The 16,976-nt window shown below is 41.4% G+C and overlaps 2 long non-coding RNA genes across 2 annotated transcripts in view; one reads left to right on the top strand and one right to left on the bottom strand.

Annotated features, from left to right (window-relative positions):
• LOC133216902 (uncharacterized) overlaps window positions 1-16,976 on the top strand; it is a 448,875-nt gene that overhangs the window by 123,245 nt on the left and 308,654 nt on the right. The window lies entirely within an intron of this gene.
• LOC133216917 (uncharacterized) lies at window positions 3,612-5,077 on the bottom strand. The gene is made up of 2 exons (XR_009726756.1): window positions 4,785-5,077; window positions 3,612-4,142 (listed from the first exon to the last, which is right to left on the bottom strand). It is a non-coding gene; the product is annotated as an uncharacterized LOC133216917 (long non-coding RNA).

The raw sequence follows: 16,976 nt of genomic DNA, 5'->3' as shown, positions 1-16,976 counted from the left end.
ATTCATCCATCTGCCTATGTATAGATAAGATTGTGTTTGCTTCTGAAAGGCTGCTGGATGGATTTTTCAACCACTTCTAACTCTACTGTTTTAAAACCACATTGCTATGAAGAGTTTACAGACATTTCCAGATACTCAGTCTTGACAGCCTTCTCTAGAAGAAAAGAAATGGTGTCTTCTATCCACTGAGCGTGTTCAGTGCTCAGTGGCTGGGGAAAAGTGTGATCTGCTGCATTTTTAGCCTGAGCACCCCAGGAGAAGCCTTCTGAGAGCCCTCAGGGGAATCATGAAGGTATGTCAGAGAATGATGAACATGCTCCATTTTCTGTGCTCTTTAGTGGGCTGAAGATTCCTGGTTTCATCTCAGTTCACATCATTTGAGTGGCGATTTAGGAAAGGTTGAAAACTGCGGGATTTTCATACTGCAGGTTTTCTTTAACACAGCACATTTCCTTGAAGTTCTGTTCTACTCTGTGTGGATGGACAGTGGAGGAGGAAGTTTTGTTTAGATTTAGACTTATTCCAGCCATTAAATTAGTAGAATAAATAAAGATAGATTTAGAAAGATTACAGAGATTTTAATTTGGTACAGGCATCATAAATGGTCTGTTTGCTTTTTGATCCTGGAACTTGTGCAATCTCTTTATAAATAAAAATGCTCCATAGCAGCTGCAGAGAACAATGAGGAGACAAAGGCAAAGCCAAAAGCCATAGAAAAAACATAGCCTCGGACAGGTATTAAAGAGCAATAGGCCACGCCAACGCACTGTTGGTTTTGATGGATGTAGATGGAAAGTTGCAGATGGTACAGAAAGGGAGGTAGCCATGAGAAGTGTTGGGAGGCATTCTGTCATTGTTTTGTGTATTGTTACCATAGTAAAACTGAATTTAATGATGCCACATAGCTGGTAACAAGATCGTCCTCTTGAAAATGAGTTAGAAAGCACTTCCTCGTGCACGACAGAGGTAAAGACAGAGTGAAATAAGCAAAAGCGCTAAGTATGTGTGTAATTTCCATGGCCCTCTCTGAGACTGAGAAATGCACCGGTCTGGGTGAGTTAAAGCTTCATGAGTTTGATGTAATTACAGCCATGCAATATCAAATCAATTATAACCATGATCGTGAAAGTGGTATTTTCCTGGTGTTTCATTTATTATCCTTCGAACATATTGGAAAGAAATGCTGACTCAGCACTGGGGTTAGAACAGGTTTTGCTTTTGTTTTCAGTCTAATTAACATTCTCTTCCTTTTAATGTTATCTTTTTCAAGACTCAAGAAGAAAGCAGCATGAATTAATTGCCTGGGCTTCTTCATGCCCTCTCTGAAATTTCAGTAAGCTCTCCTACCATACCTGGGGATGCTGCTGGTGGTGGATGTTTTTCCTCAAAAACCAAAACCTTTTCTGGCTTGATTTAAAGGAGTGAGTACAATTTATTAAAAAATACTGTCAGGTAGGAACAAAGGATTAGAAACCAACTGAAGGCCAATACCTTGAGAACTTCAGTCCTCTGGAGTAATTATGACACCTTCATTCGTGTGTTTGGGAGTCATTGGACAAATATGACCTGTGAATTACAGTTAGACCCAGCAATCTTGACAAAGGCAGACTGTGGAGGAACTGGATTAAAAATTTTAACTCTGGTGGGTGCTTGGAAAATACTTAGAGGGTGTGAAGTATTGCAGGTCCAATACTTCCCTTCCCTTTTTGCCCTTCTTTTGTACTTGAAAGCTGTCTGCCAAACTAATGCACTTTCCTTTCTTCATGGATATCCTAGAACAGTCCCAAGCCAATGATCTGGCAGCGTGTAAGGTCTGAAGTTTATTTAGGCAGTTAGAGTTCTCTGCAGGCTCCAGTGAACATCTAGATCCTCTCCAAAAGAGCAGGTAGCCATTAGAACGTTTCCAGTCCCACCAGTGTTATTCTTTGATTAATGCTTGTAATCCAGAAAAATGATAAATTACAATTGTGTGTAGAGTTCATTAACTTAAAAGCACAAGTTGGATGAATCAGTGCTGTACAGACTATCTCTTTCCAAATAATCTAAATAATTTACAAGCTCAGATTCCCTTCATTGTAGCATTTCTTTACAAATATTTTCTCCTGCATATGATTAACTGCATCCATGAAAAGCAGTTTAGCTGACCCAACCAGTCCAGGGGAATTCAGCATGGCAATGAATTGGTTGTGGAGCCATCATTCCATAGGTTCAAGGAGGAGGCTACTAATTAGGAGTCGTTGCTCTGCGCTTTGCATGAAATAGTATTATGGGACTTTGTCAGCCTTCCCAGCTTGCAGTTTTCCAAATAAAAAAAATCAGAGTCTGATTGATGAATGGGTGCTGTTACTCCTTGATCCTATAAAGACTTTAGCTCCCATTTCACTCAGACATTCAGGTATTTTTTTATACCAGCATTGTTTCCTTGCTTTACAGCCAAGAGAATATACAGAAGTGATGATTTCTCTTTATAGTATAGTGTTTTTTCCTTTCTTATTTCTGTACTAGCTGCTCTGTGGTATGGTCGCAGTTTCTTGGTATAGATGGCTCTGTTACTGGTTTGGAATATGTGCAATTCTCTTTGCATGCTTTGGCATAAAACAAGGATGGGTTTACCTGAAGAAAGGAAAAGAGAATATCATCATGTGGCCACCTGAAGTGTGAGAACTGCTGGGGCCACAAGGTGTCTGTAGGATACAGAAACAGCTTCAATACCCACCAATGATCATGGTATTCTACTCTCAAAACTGTGAGTTTGGGTCTATGATTGAGCATCTGTTACCAATATGAATAGTTTTGAAGTATCTAACAATGGAAGGGGTATAATATCATGCTTGCAATTTAGAGCAAATTCCTTTAATTACATGAGCCAAGGGGATATCATCACCACAAATGCAGAGTACAAAATTGCGAATAGGAAGAAAGTGCTGGTGTTTATTATTTACCAATAAAATTCCCCAAATATTAGTCAGAGTTCTCAGTGGAACTAATTTTCATTATCTTCTGGGTCATATGCTTGGAGCATATGACTTGTTGGGCTTCTTCAAATTTCTGCAAAAAAGATATTATTATTTTCCTTCAGTCTAGTTTTTGACACCTGTAACAAAGCACTTGAAGCAAGTGTCTACACTGTGCTGGTCTCCTGACCCTTTAACAGTCACCTGGCTTTTTGAAATGCCTGACTTTTAGAAAGACTCAGCTATTAAAATATTTCCAGAACCAATCAAAACATCTGACCACAGATTTATAGGAAAGGAAGTAATTACTTTACCTTTTTTTAGAAATGCATAGTTGGAATGCACATGCCTGGGGGTGTGAGCAGAAATCTCCCACCTGTTGGAGTCCTAAGTCAGTACGTAATGGACCCATGTCCCTAAAATTATTCTGACACTGTCCTACTTACCTTCACATTGAGTTTGTTTTGCATCTGTAAATGCAGGTGACATAATCTGGTGGACAAATACATTAATGATTCAGGTAGCTAGAAAGCAAGTAATTTGAACTTTTCTACCTGCTTCAATCCAAAACCCACAACATAGTTAAGGAAAAAAAGCTTGTAAGTAAAGAGCAAAGCAATAAGTAATGGTTTGTTTACAGATTAAAAAAATAATACATCAAACCAACAGCATGCAGCACTTCTTAATATTTTACGAGCAAAGATACTTCAAGGAGTCACAGAAGGGTTGAGGTTGGAAAGGAACTCCTTCTAGTCCAGCCGCCCTGGCTGAAAGCAGGATTGGCTAGAGCTGGCTGCCCAGGACAATGTCCAGGTGGGATTAGAGTATTTCCTGAGATGGAGAATTCAGAGCCTCTCAGGGCAACTTGTTAGAGTGTTTGATCATCCTTACAGTAAAAATGTTTTTACTTAGTCTTACAGGTATTTTAGTTTGAACCCCAAATTGGCACCAGCAATAATAAGCACGTGCCTTCTTTTTATGTTCAGCTATGGAAGACAAGATGGAGACAAATAAGCAGCACATTCCACTACTTCTTGTCCTTTGGCCCAAACATCAAGCAGCTGCCCTCTTCATTTTCTTATTCAACTGTCATTGCTACTAATATTAGAGACAAACTTTTAGCAGACATTTCAGAAGACATCTTCTGATGCAGAATGTGAGATGAGAAATACTGGAGTTCTCAGGTTTCTGAAATTAAGAGATACTGAGGCTATGTATAGTTTATATATATATATCTAACTATATATCTAACTATATGTATATAAACTATGTGTAGTTTAAAAAAAATAAGAGGGATAAATACAAAAAGATATATGGGCTAGCAGGCTTTCAGCAGTGCTGTGACCATTTCAACAGCTTTATTTATTACCAGCATTTTGGAAGGAAGGACAAAAGCGTGAGCCAGAGAATGATTAAAGAGTGAGCTGGGGAAGTTTAGTCTCCTTCAGAATAAATCTGAGTAATGAACAGCATTTATTATATCTGTTTAAAGGCAAAGTAATGAGGACAAAGGGTAAAGCTACACTAACGATTAACTATGAATTCTGGTTTGTATTTGTGACTGTGCCATCTTGGCTGCACTCACATACAATTTCTATAGTTGCTTGCCAGAACAAAAAAAAACATGATTTCTGCTCAAGGAGGAGGTAGATCTACACTTCAGCCATTGTCCACAGCTGTAGACAATAATATGCAGTGGGCTTGAAAAACTACAGGTAGTTCTTCCCAAGGAAAGCTTACTCCAAGCTGAATTTCTTACTCTGGTATCTTCTTATGTTCTGCCAGCATAAACTGTCTCAAATGCTGACCTGAACTGCCCCTTCTGCCTACCTGTGAGTTTAGCTGGCTGTTTGTAAATCCCTGTTGTGCCTTTAACCCTTATTTTCCTTCCTGCAGGCTGCAAGACCAGACTGGGCTTAGCAGATCCAGACTGGTTCCTTGTTTTCAGCATAACCAGGAGCTTTCATTGTGCTTCCTGAGAAACACAGAGTTGCTTGCTTACGTGAAGAAACACAGCACATCCCTTGCTCTAGTCACAGTAGCCCCAGCTAGCCTCCAGCCCTCACCATTTAGAAGGAGCATTCAGACTGGGCAGAGTGCAGCCTGGAGTCTCAAACAACTCTCTGCTGAAAGTCAGGGGACACAAACTAGAGCTGTGCTGATGTTCAAGGTATGTCCTAGCTATGCAGGGTACAATAAGCATTTGTCAGTACTCCACAACCTCAACCCACTTTGATTTCCCCACTAACTCATTTTAACCAAGGGGAAACCCCTCATATTACCATACCATTTTACACAGAGAAAACTGTGCCACTGCTTGTATCTTGCCCTGTGTTATTGTGGCAATAATACAAGCTCCCACATAAATATTTTTGACATGAGGTCTCAAAGATACCTGAGATTAATGATCAGTGTTTTATGTTTTCCCAGTCAGAGTGGCATCTTGCTCAGGGGCTTGCAAAGCTACTTACATCAAATTCATTTTGGACAAATGCTCTCATTCACCACAGAAGTTAGTAGTTACAAAGATGACACTGAGATGCAAACTCTCCCCCAGAGAAGCCATAGCACATCAGGGGACATGCAAAAAATAACAGAAGGTTTCTATAATGTGCTGCCTACCTGACATATTTTATTATTAAATCACTTGCATATGATGCCAGCCATTTTGTCAGATGAAGAGGAGCATCACGTGTGTCTTTACAGTGCTGCACATGCTTCAGTGTTGGTTAAGCTCATGCACAGAAGGCTTCAGTTCACAACATCTTAACATCTGGGTGCAATTACTGAGTTGTGTCAGCTTTCATCAGATAATGGAGCTAACTCAGAACAGCCTGAAGGTTGTGTTTTGTTAGAGAGCAGTCAGAACAACAGAACTTACATCTGCACTTCTTCAGAGCTCAAGTCAAGTGCCTACTTGGTGCTTAATATGATGCTGATTTGGTAATTACATTACATTTAGAGGTATCTGGAACTCAGTTTTTCATTTGAGACTCTCTCAAACTGTTTGCCAGAGAATAATGTCATACGTGATCTTGTCAACATGATTTATTATATATACTTCAGCAGAAGTAAGTATTTCCCTGTTTGAATTACTGAATTTGTTTTCCCAGTTCTAACTTTCATCCACTTTTCAGACTATGACCAAATGTTTTCTTTTCTCTCCCTGTTTTTCTTTGACTTTCACTATTATCTAACTAAATCTACAGCCTGTTTATGTTGGTCAGCAGCTTCAGAACCTATACGTGGCTCCCACCCTCTACGTGCTGGGACGAATCACTCTTGTTTTCAAGATGACAGCTCTTGCTAGTGTTCCAGAATACCAACCAAATCGTAAAGTTTTACTTAACCAGTTGAATTTAGTAGTCATTTTGCAGTGAGTGCAACCCAGACAAAATACAGTATTTATTTCTTTATCTATTTGCATTAATTCCTGAGCTTGGGCTGGATGTTTTTTGATGTTCCTTTCAGAATTTCAAGTGGGAATCGAGTACAAAGTTAGAAACTGGATTACATTTACATCATTTCCCTGAACACAGTAGCATTGCTCGTCTAAGAACTACAGCCACAAACCCCCCCTGACCAAAGAAAGAAATTGCTTCTGTTTTCCTCTACAATTGCATATACCTCACAGTGCCCATGGGACCATGTTCTGAATCTTGGTAGGATGGCATGGAGTATGTGACCTGCTTCCCTTGCTTTTTTTGGTCAGTATTTTATACCACTGCTGGGTCAGGCATCTAAGGACCAAAACCCCTTGTGGGTTCTGTCTTCAGAGCATCTCTGTAATACAGAAACATGAAGGTACACTGGGGGAGGGAGGAGAAAGGCTGGTTGATCTACACTGTATTGTCAGATGCATCAGTTTGACACATGTGACTTCTATAAGAAGTCAGGAATATGCCACCAACTCTTAACAAAACTGTTGCATAACAAATAGCTTTGGAAATGTTGCAGAGTCAGGACAGTTTTGTAATATGCATTACAATCTCTGCACAGGAACATGTCCTTAAGTTGTATTCAATTAATTTCTTAATCAAAAAAGATAACAGAGGAAGGAATAAAAAAAAATCATAAGCACTTCTTTGTATATCATATATGGTCTATTCCTGCCTCATCTAATGGGGTGGGGGGGGGAAAGACAATGGCTGGAAATCACTCTCAAAGTCAGAGAGGCTTAAGTAAGAAAAAAGGACTAATTTTTAACAGCAAAGTGGTGAAACCCTGGAACAGCCAACCTGAACAAAGAATTAGTTTTTTTCATTCTTGATGCCACATTCTCACTAGGTTTCTTACTGGACCATAGGTTGAACTTACTTATCTATGGCCTTTCACCAAATAAGAGCTGCTGAACACAATAGAATAGGATATACAGACTGTCTCTCCTTATCTTGAGGATTAGGAATTTACAGCCTGTCATTATAAGAGCAGAATATTCTGAGTTGTGTCTATTCTACATCACTGTTTCTCACTGGATTTTTTAAACAGCAGTTCTGTAACAGGTTCATGAAAAAGGCAAAGAGCATCCTTAAAATATATCTCATCCTATCTAAGACCCCCTTTTTTTTTTCAGGAAGTTATGGACAGGCTGCTTTCTTAAAGGGTATTGTCTGCCTGCAGCAACTGATGGTCGCCTGTGTGAGATCCTCATCCCCCATTGCCCACTCACACTTTTCTTCCGTTTACTGTAGGTAGGAGAAACCATGTTCTGGAGAAGAAAGAACATCCACAGGGTCAGTCTGTTGAAATTTTCTGTCTACTCCTGGTGCTGTCAAGCCCTGCAGAAAAGCAGAAGCAGTTACTCAGCTATTAACTCTTTTAATTCCAGTTTCTGCTGAGGGTTATCTCAGAATAAGTTTCCTGGCCAATCCCATTTTCAGAAGTAACTATCACAAGTTCCACAGAGTGAACATACAGTCCCCTTGAACCTCAGTTGTATTTGAGGTAAGGACAATATTGATCTAGGGACTGTATTAAAGAGCAATGAAATAATTGCATAAGGGTTCTGCTTTCCAAGGTACTGACTTAGGGAGGTAAATGCTTCCAAGGTCTGTGTGCAGCCAGGAGCCTGGATCGGAAAGAAGGCTTCTATGTCAAACTGTAAGTCTAAGTTGATGATCCTTTGCAGAATTCACATCATGACTGAAAGAGGCTGCTGTACTAAACCTCTATCTGTGGCAAACCTCTATCTGAAACAGGGTGCTCACCTGCTGCACTTCCATGAAGCTGCACCTCCATGAGTTCCATGAAGCTGAAATACAACTTCTTTTGGATTCCTGAAGGCATACAGCATTTTCAAGGGAGATTCAGGTCCTGTGAGGAAATTAACATCCATGGCCTGCTCATTGTACCACTCTTAACATCTGTCACACTAGTATGTATGTAGAGATATAGAGATGCTTGTGATGCTTTTCTGCTGTTTAGATCAGCAGTTTAGCATTAGATCAGGCATTTAGAAAAGGTGTAAAAGCCACCTGCTCTGGAGAAAAGCCTGTCTGGAAATAAATATTCTTGAAATGTTTCTTTCAGACACAGTAACCAGGCATTCCCAGTGGTAGTTACGTGTGTTCCACCAGTGAGCTGCATTTTCCTCCTGTTCATTTCAACAAAAATGTCTTTATTGCTTCTTTGCTCTCCATTCCTGCTCCATGGCCTTGCTGTGACCACAGACTGCCTTGACAGAAATCACTAGCTGGAATGATGTTCTTTGCCAAGGTTGTCTTTATTTAGACAAGGTTTCTGCTTTGTGAAATCTCTTGCAGGAGTGGAGGGATCATAAAGTAACCATGCTGCACCTCAAATTGGTGAATGGTGTGCTCAGGGGAAAGCACCTTTGACATTCCTATGCTTGTTAGTTCCTTCTCTCAGTTTTGTTTTTGCAGGGAAAACAGAAATTTCTGAATAATTCAGCAGTGTAACAGACAATAAGATTTTTTCTTTCTTTGAACATAAGCCTGGATTGTGGACAATTCTCCTTCCTGTCAAGAGGGGTAGACAGGATGGTAGCCTGAGCTCAGACACCCCCAGACACTCCTTTCTGGAGGAGTGCCAATGAACAGGGGCTTGATTTTCATTCCTTTCTCTGTATACCTGAACAAGGCAGACGACTGCAATACAAATGATGCGTGTGTTGGGCACACATATTGTAACTGTTAAGTGTTCCAGGAGAGCCTAGAGTCTTAACACAGATTGGCCTCTTTGAGGCACTGTACCTGCAGGCAGGGTTCCTACTGAAGAGTCTGCAGTCAAAGGTTACAGGAAAGGTTACAAGCTGAGATTAAAAGAGCAACAGAACAGATTTTTCCAGGCCATGACAAATCCAGGAATGGAGTTTTGGTTCCTGTTAAATGAAGCACTTTTCCTAAACTTACATCAAATGGACATAATAGATTGACCTGTGTTTAATTCTAGACATATTGCTAATATTTTCTGGTTAGGTGTCAAGACTAAGTCAAAGAGCTGAGATATAAAACAAAGTGAGTATAACAGAGCACTTGTTTTAACTGGAAACACAGGTCAGAGTTGGGAGCCTGATCATGGGTGCATGCTGTGAATTCTGATGAACTTGTGCAGAACAGCCGGAGGAGGATCTGAGCACAGTTATCGATTTCATGTCACCACACAGAGGATTTGGGATGAATATTTCATCAGTTCTGAAAGGTCTTGAGAAATATGCATGATAGAAAGAAAGAGATTAACATCTATTTAGTACAGAGTAGATTTCTTGGGTCTTTCAGCTAGATAAATTCAGGCATCATTCCTCATTTCTCTTCTGTGAAACAGCTCACTATGGCTTACTTAGACTTTTCCTTTCAGGGAGGTGTGAAATGGAGGCTCAGACAAAACAGATGATGTTTGGTTAGGTAAGGATTTGAATCAGGCACTAATAATGGCACCTATTTAAGATTTTGATGTGCTGGGGAGAGGTATTTTGTTCTGGACGAGTAATTGGTAACTGGAGCAGAATCTGAATAAGGGGACAGAACTGCTGTGTTACTGTGTCAGCCTCCCTGGTAGGCCTTTTGCATGTACTGCACCTTGCCCAGTGGTGGAATCCATAAATGCCCCTTGTAGAAACAGCCTTCCTGAGCTGCTCATGTGATTCATGGGACAGAGATTCACACCAGCTGATCCATAAACATTAGTGTACAATCATCACAGACTGACAATGTTACAGTCATACAATCACAATAAATCATACAGCTGCTTGCAAAAGTCAAGGTGCAAATGCTATTTTTTTACCATTAGCTTTGCTGTGACTAAGTGATTGGACTGATTATGTGCATGATTTTGCTTTTAAATGCTCATAAATGGAAGTCTGTGACATGCTGGGTCAGTTATTTACTGAGCTAAGGAAGCTTCTAGACATGGTTCAGTGTCTCTTTAACTCTTATGCTACTCTAGAACTAGTCCACTCAGTGTGACTGCCTGTGGATTTGTCTGAAAACTTGAAATATATGAATATATAAACAATTAAAACATTCTAACACTTAAATTCTGTAATACAGACTCTAATGGAATGTCTGTTGAAAAGATGAAGTTTGCTTTTGGTACTCTGATTCATATAACAAAGGTATAAAATCAGCAGAGTAAATCCCACAGAGTCAGAAGTAGTGTTGTCAGGCCTCTTTTTGGTGCAGGTGGTGTGGTTGTTATTCCAAATGAGTGTGAAGGAGCTGGTACTCTCTAAGTGAGGTGTATTAAGACAATGATACGATTAGCCTCTTACCAGGTATTAGTGACCAAAACATTTTCAGAAGTGTAAGGTCAAACTGGAGCTTTTTTTCCTCACCTTTAGCAAATGGGTGATACCTCTCCCTTATGCTACTTCCTCAGTGTCTAAAAGAGACTGAGGTCACGTTGCAGGGGTTCCCCAACCCTACAAATACACTTTTTTCACAACACTGTTAGGATTTCACTCCATGGCCCCCCTGGGAATAGTCCTTTGTTAAAAAAATTGGAGTCAGTGAAAAGATCCCCACACCTACCTGTGTCTGGATATACACACAGAGACAGCATGGCAGCAGTAATTTAGGCTCCCTAGGAAAACGGCCTGCAAAAGAGGAAGAAAAGAAAGTACTGTCTGACCTTCCCAAGTCAGTGATTTATGAAATAAGTAAACATGGAATTAATTTGTTTTGTACTCCAACACAAAACCAGAATGAAATCTATGTGGGAGTTTAAATTGAAACACAAATAGACTTAAAAAACCCCCAACAGACCAACAAACAACAGACTGAGAAGCAAATGGCCAACAAATAGCCAGAAGGAACCTTGGCTGTTCAGTGATGTTCCCTCAGAGAGCAGGCTCCTCCTCCCAGCTCATCCTCTGTGCTGTGCGTGGGCTAAGATGTGAAGACTCATGGAGATGAAGGTATTTCCAAACAACCAGCTCTAAGGTCTGACCCTTTTCTGTATTAGGTTTGAGGCTAGTTGCCTCAATTCTCTGCTGGCAGAATGAACATCTGAAGCAGAAAACAGGCAGGAAGATGGCCAGGTAGGAAGAGGGAAGGAGACAGCTGATGAGATGCAGGTGATACATTCCTCAGACTCTAAACTGAAGTACACATCATGCAGTTATATCCTTCGGCAATTTTCATGTGCTGTTTGTTCCCCTCAACAGACCTTTCCCGAACACCATATGTATTTCCTAGCACTGGCATATTTTGCTTTAGTAATTTGCCTTTTAGCCCGCAAACAATTTTGAGCAAAATGTGCTGAGACACTCAACAGTTGTGCTAGACCCTGCCCAGCATATCTGGATGCTAGCAGGAAGATCCTTACCCTGCGTTTTCTCCCCTCCAGCAGTACCACAGTGCAGTGTTGTGAAGCAAACACTGCTGTGTCCATCGCTATCCACATGCACTGGCTCTGCTAAGCATGGATCACATGCTGTTGAGGATTTGGAAAATGCCCTGTATGGCTCTTTTGGACCCAAGCCCTGATTCAGAGGAGAGCTCTGTAAGGAGTCACTCTAAATCCAGTGGATACCTTCTACTTATTCAGCTTGCTCCTGGGCAGAGGGGTGTTCAGCAGCACTGGAGCTGGTACCCAGTTGCCCCAATAAAGAACTTTCAGATGTGAAGCTGGGGCATAATGTCTGGCAGTGGTTGACTGCCTGTTACCAGGGGTCCCTTCAGGTGGGGGTTCACCCAGCTGCAGGGAAGCTGTAAAGAAGGCAGTTCTGCTGCTCCTCCTCTTCTACCACCATTTCACCTGCTCAGCCAGGCAGTGCCAGTGAACTCATTCGTGCTACCAGCTTTGAAAATAATATTCTATTTTGCCATTATATTGAAAAAGAAATCAGATATTTACAAGGTACCTGGCAGCAGTTCTTCCCCGAATGCTTCTTGACATCGGAGCTCTACAACATTACTGATGCTTGCCAGGAAGCATGCGTGCCTGAAACCCCTTGGTGTCACTGGTTAGGCTGGGACAGGCCAGTCTAGCTGTGTCCCACCCAGCTGCCAGCCTTGACATCCAGGTTGCAGAAGGCTGTGACAAAATACTTGGTTTATTTTCACTTCTTTTGAGCTCATCTAAATTTTGCTTTCCAATATAAACTGAACATCAAAACCTCTCTGGTCAGCAAAAGCAGCATTACCGGAGTTTTTCCATGAAGAGTTCTTTATGTTATTTGCAGGTTTGCATGACAGATTTTTACTTTTGGTGATATTTTCAAAGGAATTTAAATTGCAAACAGAACTTAAGCTTGTGCCATGTGAGTAATAAATATCCTTATTAGAAAGTCTTGAAAGGCTTCTGGGATGGTCAAGTAAATGAGAAAGAAAAAAGCATGCATTCAGAAATTAGATACTGCTTTAGCTGAACAAACTGTGTGCAGTGGAAGGTCTGTGAGAATCATAGCTGTAGGTCCTGTCCTATGCAGAAGTAGTCACTGCTGCATAATGTTGTGTTATCAACTCTCCAATGTAACAGCATAGACTTCAGCGTGTCCCCTGTTTTCAAATGCACCATGATTATTTAACCTCAAAACTGCTCACTTTCTTCTAAACCTAGAACCAAATTTGGTGCAAACTGTGCATAAGTTATTCTGAATAAATTTGCTGGCAGATAAATATCCAGGAAATTCCATGCAGAGGGAAACAGCACAAAAAGCCTGCACAATTGAAGCCTGCATGGAAGGAAAGAAGGGTCCCCCAGTGTCTGGGCAGGTTTGGAGAACATTCCTTACTAATGAGAAGTGCTGTATCCCAGGTTCTTGTCTTAGAGATGTTCCTCAGTGGGTCCTGGGTCATACTGGGCATATACCTTGGTTTGTTGGACTGTTTACAGGAATGTGCTGTTTGGGTAGCAGCACTATAGGAACTTGTGATTTGCCTGCAGTAACAAATGACAGCAGCGAATCAACACAAACCCAGGTGTGATCTTGGCACTGGCTTGGCAAACTTAATCTGCTTTCGCTGACTAGAAAGCAAGAAGAGGTAGGAAGGAGGTCATGGGAGCACTCCTGGGGCATCCTCTGGATTTGAAGGAGGGCTGCTTTTGCAGAGGCCAAGGAAAGAGCAGCAGTGCTTGGAACTGGAAAGAAGCCAAAGCCCTTTCAGCTTGTAGCAGGGCTGGCCAGGGAGTGTTGCAGCCAGCCCTGCACGTGCTGGCAGAGACTAGAGCTGAGGTAGGCACTGAAAGGAAGGCTGGTGTAAGAAACCTGATAAGAAATGCTTTGCCTTCATGCTAGAAATAACTGGGAAAAACTTCCCAGACATTGATGACAGACAGGAAAGATCCTGCTCTCAGTATGGTAAGGGCCAGGGACAGTGTGCCGCACCAGGAATGCTGATTTGCTGGCACAGAAAAGTCTCCAGAAAGTCCAGGCCTTGCCTTTGTCCCCTTGGAGGGGATAAAACCCTGCTGAAAATTCAAATGAGCAATTTCTAAGCACTCTCAGTTATGTGTTCCCCTCACCTCAAGCAAACACAGTATTCACTATTCCTCTATTTAATTGGATTCTTGAGCAGAATTTCAGTTGCATCTATTCATTTTTTAAGCACAAAGAAATAGTTTTAAACCTTTTGTATGTATCTGAATGGATTGTTATCTTTTACACACACAGGCATATACCAGCTCCTGTATTTATATCAGAAAGAGACTAGAAGCCAGACAGAGAAAGGAGCTGGAATAAGAGCTAATTTTCATGCTGTCTGTTGGATGACAACTAAAAAGCCCAAAGCAACTTGTCGCATATAGCAAGTTATGAAGTGTACCTTATGTAGCAACATTTGGGAAGCTAAGCACGTCTCAGTTCTATCCCAGCTCTGCCTCCATCTGCAGACCTGGGTCACTCACTTCATGAGATGCTTAATGCAGATACTGGAGCCTAAAGAGAAGAAAAGATCCCCTGCACTCAGCATCCACCTAACTAGGAAGATGCCTCGTTTGACCTGAAAGTTCCTTTGGACATGTATGAGTCTGGTTCTGGGCAAGACAAACTGACCCAGCCCAAGGAGCTTAAGCACTGAAAAACAACAAAGCAAGTCAAACGACTGCCAATTTTTGAAATGCTGACAGTGGTATTGGTTCTGCTGGCTAACATGTCATCTTAGTGAAAATACTTGGTCCAGGCAGGGCAGCTTTTATACTTGCCTTATTCCTCTATCACCAGCTGTATTACTGTTATTATACTTGCAATTACATTTCCCAACCTGGGGGCATCCAGACTTGTAGAAGAGGACCACATTCGCAGTGAATATAGGCTAACCTTGCTTGTTAGATGTAGAAAGGAACAGCTACCATCATTTTTGTTGATTCCTCTGCTTTTCCTACAAATGAATGTAAGATTTGCAGAGCAAACAAAATGTGTCGATAGTCTCAAGGACAGAGACACAGCTGAATACACGGAGCCTTGAATTCTGGCCCCAGTTCTGCTGCTGTTTAGGAATTCTGTTAAGTAACAACTGAATAGAACCCAGACTTCTGTTCTATTTTTTTGTTGTTTCAGTCCATTCTCAGTTTTTCCAATGTGCTACCCTATTAGTAATTTGAACCCATTAGTCTAAATTACTTCCAAATTTTCATTATAGGCCTTTTTTACTTTGCTTTGCAACAGTTGTGATCCATTACTGTCATTGGTTCACTAAATGTGGAGGCTGCTTCAAGCTGCTTGCATCAGGTCACAAACAGGCTCAGAAATAATGTCTGTCCTTGTGAAAAGGTCTGTCTGTGAGCTGGCTGTTGAATTAAAAAATGAGGTGCTTTGCTTTTTTCTTTTGCATTTTGGGTACAAAACAGAAGTGGAAATTTTGGGTTTCTTTTGGTACATTTGCTTGTTAAACGTGACTGAAGAGCTGTAGAGTTCTAGATCATCCACTAACTTCAAAATAGTTTTTGCTAAAGAACAGACAGGAGGATTAAAGAGAAAAACAGAAGAGCAGTCTCCAGGTTAATCTGTGAGTGGGAGTGAGTCACCTGCAAGACTTCCACTACTACACAGCATAAGATCCTGTCTTTAGAAAGTTTCTGAAAGAACCTGAGAGGATTTTCAGTGCATCAGCTGAATCTTTTACTACTGAAGAAAAAAGAAGAAAAAAGCCCTATTGGAAGGATAAATTCCTTCCAATAATTTTAATTAATGAAGGCTGGTACCAAAGCCTGTCCTGAGCACAGTCCTTGCTGAAGGGTAGTTCCATGCTGGGGCCTGATTCTGAGACAGTTCCTGAACTAGAATTGCCTTTGAGATAAACCCACCTCTTTAAGGCCCCTTAAAATACCAGCTGTTTACAGATTCTCCTCATTTCACCTAATTCCCTAACTTTAGGGTAGCACAGTAGGGCTCTAATCCTCCTCCAGAAAAGTAACATGTCCAGTTTAGCCTGGGCTCAAAGAGCAGCAAGCAGACAAGGCAAGAATATTGAGCTTGTTGCATCCCAGCCATGCCCAGATGTTAAGTCCTGCCATGACCGCAGGGCACAGCGCTCCAGTGCAAAGGGATTCTGTTAGAGCAGTGATGGTTCTGTGGCTGAACATCACTTTCTGCTTAAAGGTCAACTCTAATAAGTGCTCTAGAATCCTCATGCTGACCTGGGATGCCTTGAATTCCCTGTGCTGCTTCAGTGTGGTGTAGGATGATAGCTCAGACTGGGGGTCATTTCCCAAAAGACTTTGTGTTATTCAACCCCTTTAAACAACCGCTAGCGAACCCTTCCATTGCTATGGTCAAACTCAGTACCTAATCTGCCAATAAATACTCTTAGTTGGTCAGGAACTGGTTGGTCCATACTTCCCACAGCCCCTGCAGGGAATGCTTATTGCCGGCATGGGATGGGTGTTGGGAAGCTGGTCCACCCCTGGCAGTTGGCAAAGCACAGATGAGGGCATAGGCTCATCCCACCATGCTGCCTGCACACCCCTCTTGCCACAGGAGCTGTGGAAGTATGTGTGTCTGTCTCAGAAGCTGAGTGCTGGCAGGCTGCAAGCTCGGAGTCCATCTGGTGACTTACATCAATTGTGGCACATACGTTCTTCACAGAGCCTTAGTGACAGTCTGGAGGCAAAAACCAGTCTTGTATTTTCTTGGCACTGTTTTGTCAGGTGATTTAAAGCCCCCACACAGACAGACATTCTACTTCAGAAATGGGTTTGGGAAATTATTAGCTGCTAAATACCAGAAAGTCACCAGTAAGCAGATGGTAGGTAATTCAGGAAGAACTCTGAAGGGCATCAGCAGTTTCTTTCTGGTCTTCTTTCAGCCTTCTTTATCCCAAGTGACTGAGTCTATCTTCATCTTTTTAGCTCTGGATTGATTCCTTTGGTTGATGCATCAAATGAGTATTTTCTGGGCTGGCTACAAGAGATACCTGTGTTATTAACAGCATTTCAGATATAAATAATTATGAAATTATGAGCTACCATGGAGGGAAATTGCCCACCAGGTTGTGCCTGGTTCATCTTGATAGTCCAGACTGTAATACATAGACTTCCATTGGGCAACTCTCTAGCAATTGTACTTTAAAGTGTTTCTAATGTTCAGACTGAGTTTGAGCACAGCTGATTGAGTTTCTAGCA

The sequence above is a fragment of the Neopsephotus bourkii genome, unplaced genomic scaffold (assembly GCF_033783945.1).
Source record: "Neopsephotus bourkii isolate Nb327-2 ecotype Australia unplaced genomic scaffold, CSIRO-AGI_Nbou_v1 NB_1067, whole genome shotgun sequence".
Taxonomy (NCBI): Eukaryota; Metazoa; Chordata; class Aves; order Psittaciformes; family Psittacidae; genus Neopsephotus; species Neopsephotus bourkii.
The sequence above is the reverse complement of the archived record's forward strand: the minus strand, read 5'-3'. Positions and strand labels throughout refer to the sequence as shown.